Source organism: Grammomys surdaster, unplaced genomic scaffold (genome assembly GCF_004785775.1).
Source record: "Grammomys surdaster isolate TR1022 unplaced genomic scaffold, NIH_TR_1.0 126091, whole genome shotgun sequence".
Lineage (NCBI taxonomy): Eukaryota > Metazoa > Chordata > Mammalia > Rodentia > Muridae > Grammomys > Grammomys surdaster.
The window spans coordinates 2,946,272-2,951,296 of NW_021620899.1; positions in this window are offsets into that span (position 1 = coordinate 2,946,272).

Sequence of the window (5,025 nt, forward strand, 5' to 3'; positions counted from 1 at the left end):
TCTTCTTCTTCTTCTTCTTCTTCTTCTTCTTCTTCTTCTTCTTCTTCTTCTTCTTCTCCTCCTCCTCCTCCTCCTCCTCCTCCTCCTCCTCCTCCTCCTCCTCCTTCTTGTTCTTCTTCTTCTTCTTCTATCTTTTTCTTCACTTGTTTTCCTTCATTATTGAAAATACTACATATACTATTACTATGATCACAGTCAGAACAGCTGCTTTGGACACCAGCCCTGTATCAAATTATGTTACTGGCATCTGGCTTGCACAGTCACCATCAGAGTGACCATTTCTAATATAGCTCAGTCCAGTCTACTGTGCATCACATGGGCCTTTAATTTGTAAGATAAGCATTTCAGTTTCTGCTCTCAAATTACCCTGTGGAGACTTGGATGTAGGACTCTGAATGTATCTGTTCGTCAGCATGTCTCACAGGCCCAGAACCTACAATGTACATATTTCCTCACTGCTTCATAGAGATTTATCTGAGACATATTTTGGCAGGATGCCTTGGAAGTTCCACAGAAAAGAGAAGTCAATTGCTTATAAGGATAGCCATCTTTAATTGGGCTGGTTCTCTCCCTGCTTGGTTCCCAGCATCTCTTCTTAAGATGCTGAGCCCACAGATAAGTTTCTAATTCATTTTCTGCCCTGCTGGAACTCATGTACAGCAGTGACATGATCATATAACTGCTAAGGCAGCACTTGAAAATAACCAGAATTCTAATGGCCAATAAAAGTTCTGGAATAATGTTCGTGTTTATATAAGTTTTAGGCACAAAGTCTTGCCTTTCACAAAATTATCTCTTGCATTGCAATAAATGCACAAACTTAATTGGGTATACATATGATTTACTCGATTATCATATCAATATCAATTACATTGCATTTTAACTTTGCATTTACGAATTAAAACTGTAATGATGATTACATTTTTGGTTTTTGAGAAATAATCAATATAAGTGCACTTAAGAAAAGATTAGTTTGATTCTGTTAAAGTAGATGAGAACTGTTTCCTGGACTTATTTCACATCCTCTTACAGTCTTTTTTTGTCTCCTTAGTAGTCTTTATTAATGAGTCTAGATGATATCAAGTGTAAAAGAGAACTCCAATGAGGACCCTCTTTACAAAGGCTTATTTAGATCAGCCATACATGGTATCTTTTTATTAAATGCTATGCATAAGTATAATAAAAAATATACATTTTAACATTCAGCTTTAAAAAGCTAAACAGTTTCTAAAATTCCCTTTTTTTTTACAAAACACACATTGAAGACAACAAATAAGAACTCTGGAATATCTTTGCTGTCCTCATGGTAATAATGCTAATAGAACTATGATTTGGTTAAATTTTTTGATGTGATAAAACACTATGGCCAAAAGCAGCTTAGGGAAGGTAAGAATTTATTTGTTTTACATTATCAGGTTCATGTTGAAGTGGCATCTTTATAAGGCTCAGGATCATCTGCTTAGGGAATGGTCCAGCTCACAGTAACCTGTGCTCTACTGCATCAATATAAAATCAAGACAATCCTGCACAAATTAGCCCACAGGCCAATCTTGCAATCTTTTGTTTGATTCTCTATTGTCAAGTTACTTAGCCTGTGTCAAGTTGACAGCTTCAGTAAACAAGGACATACTAGCTATGCTAAGCTAGTATTTCATGTACAAGTTATACATTTAAAGAGAAAAAACTTCTCACTAAGATGTATGTGTATTTAGGGCTATATTTATAGTGACATGAATGACATGGTAGTTCTATCATTTTAATTCCAAAATATATTTTCTTCACAACAGCAGTTTATCCTTTCTCTCCTGTGCCATTGCCTTAAACAAGAAAACAAAATATATATTGGATATTTTTACACTTTCTTGAATTGAATTAGATGGCTATGAAAATTCTTTATGTTTTTCTTTTGAGACAGTGAAATTTTAATGATACTGTTAATATTATAAAGTCCAAGCAACATGTGGATATTAGGGAATCGAAGCATCTAGTCACATTTTAATAGTTCAAAATGTGTTAATTTGAAATCAAAAAGTCCAAAATTATTACACAACTTAGTTATATTATGAGAGTAACTATTTATAATCCAAAATACCTGCCCCTGATTTACAAGGGGGATTCTTTAAAGGAACAAATCCCATACTTGGTGTATAAATATACATGGCATACATGATGTGGGGGATCCTTGGCATTTTCCTTGTGGCCTTATTTTAAAAAGGGGTTTCCATCTCTAGCTCTTGACTCAGTTGCAACTTGCTTCATTTCATGGGTAATTTGTCTGTATAATGCCTGCCCACAGCTCTTTACTCAGCTGAGAGCTGACAAGGATTGGACACTCAGAAGTTATTGCACAGTAGGGTACCATCTCCTTATGTCACTCTCCCAGCCTCCTTGCTATTATATTACTTGTGCTTAGTTTCATGCTGAGCACATTTTCTTTCACGTTAACACTCAGTTATTTTTCAAGTGGCTTTGCACAACAGATGTTCTTAAGTGAGTTCCCATCTCTGTTTCTATACTGATATATTTCTTCAGAGGACTCCCTTTTCATTCTTTTTTTTAGTTCAGAAAGTATTGGGTAGGAAAGAATACTTAGTCAATGCTAAAATTTTGTTTCAAAGATATGTTCCTATTCCATTAGCTCCTCTTGAAATACACCTGTCTTAAAATTACCATCCCTTTATCCAGATGCAGGGTGTAGCCAGGTGATCCCACTTGATCCTCCCCTCCGTGTACATGTATTTTCCCTAACCCAACATACCTAGCCTAACTCATATATCTCATGCCCTGACCTATTCTGGAAACCCATACCATAAATCCCCCAAACTCTAGACTTTTACAAGTTCTGTTCTGCCTAGCCTCAAAACACAGGACCTTCACACAAGCAGATCTTATACATACTTTTATCTGGGTAAGTCTACCTGTTCTTCACACACACATACACACACACACACACACACACACATACACACACACACTAAACACACACACACATATATGTATAAAATGCATGTATGTACACATGTAATTACATATGTATATGTGTATTTATGTATGTGTATATATGTACATGTGTGTATGTATGTATGATGTGTATGAGAATCTACATATATATATAACATATATTGTATATGTATACATACACATCCAAAAGCCCAGGTCTCAACAAAAATCATTCTATTATTATGAGATCAAGGAAGTATTCATTCCTACTCTCAAATCTACCAGGCCTATAAACATGTTTGTTAGAATTACCCAGAAGAACCCATGGTACAGAATTTTTAAGAAAAAATATACATTTTATTTAAAAATTCAGGAAGTTCATATAATTCACAATGAAGGAGCTCAATAAGCTTAAATACCTAAATGATTGCCAAGAAAACAAAACAAAAACAAAAAACTAAGGCTTCTGGAAATGGTAAGGACTATCCAGGATTTGAAAGCAGAATTAAATAAAGATAAATATAGAAGGAGACTTAAGCTGAAATGAAGATAGAATTGAAAAACCGAATAAACCAACTAGAAAACACAGAATCTTACAAGTGTAGTGAATGAAGTACAATATCAGGATTCAAAGATAAAGTAGAGGATTTTGACAAAATAAGAAAAAAAGGAAAAGAAATTTAAAACACAGAAGAGGAACACATAGCAAAGGTGGGACACCATGTAAAGTCCCAAATGCTTGAATTACAGAAATAGATGATGAAAAAGATGCTCTGGTCAGTGCCATAGACCACTTCTTCAATAGGCTCATAGAAGAATACTTCCTCAGACTAAGGAAAGAAATATTCAAATTGATACATGAAGCACAAAGAACACTAAATACACAAGTCCAGAAAAGAAACTCACTTAGACAGATCACATTTAAAGTACTGTATTAGGTAGGGTCTCTAAGGGAACAGAGCTGGGATTTTTAGATATGTATGGTATTTATTACAGAAGTTTATATGCTGTTGTCTGAGTAGAACAACAATGGATGTTTCCTGCTTAATAGATCAAAGATCTAGAAGTTGGTCAGTCTAAGAAAGTTAGATATCTCAACAGTTCCAACCCGGTGCTTGCATTCCAGGGACATCCTACAGAGCTGCCTGCATTTAGTCAGTGTTAGAATGCTGAAGAAGTGAGTTCTTATAGCAGTGAATGTATGAATGTATGCTTCAGGAACAGGATATATGATTGCCTCAGCAAGAGTGACGGCAAACAGGAAAATCTCAAACCCTTCCCTTTACCATGTGCTTTAATGTAGACTCCCATCCAAAGGTACAGGCCAGAGTTAATGTGGGTCTTTTCATCTCAACAGGTTAAAAACATCTCTTACAGGTATGTTCAGCTTGTTTGCTTTTACCTGATTTCATGTATAGTCCATGGGAGATACAGATATAGAAAGATTCATATATAAAAAATGAAAAGCCATCGCAAATACATAACATATAGAATATAAAAAAAAGATTGAAAGCTATAAGAGAAAAAAAAACACAATAAAATATACAAAGGCAAACCCATCAGAATTGCAGCAGATTTCTTAGTATAAACTCTGACAGACAGAAGGTCCTGAAGCAACATATCCCAAGTTCCCAAAGACCACAAAGGCCAACCTAAGCTAATATAGACAAATTAACTGTCTGCCTCAGTTGCAGGGGGAACAAAAAGAAAAGAAAACAAACTTTCATAATATAAACCACCCGAAAGAATTTATATCCAACAGTGCAAACCTAACATGATAAACATGAGTCTATGCTAAAAGGGGGGATGAGCGTTGCCAGGAGACTATAAGAACAGATGCAAACTATACTACTAAAATCACAAAGTACCGCTGAGCACACAAACACTGCCACCAAAACATCACCAAATAAACTATCATAGTTATTATATAACATTCAGTAACGAATGTAACTACTAATGGTCTCGATTATGGAAAAAAAGACATATGTCTGTGGAATAGATCAGAAAAGAGACAACCATGATTTGTTCTATTACAAGAAAAAGTGCATTTAGCTTTACAAACAGGTAACACCTTAGAGAAAAGGT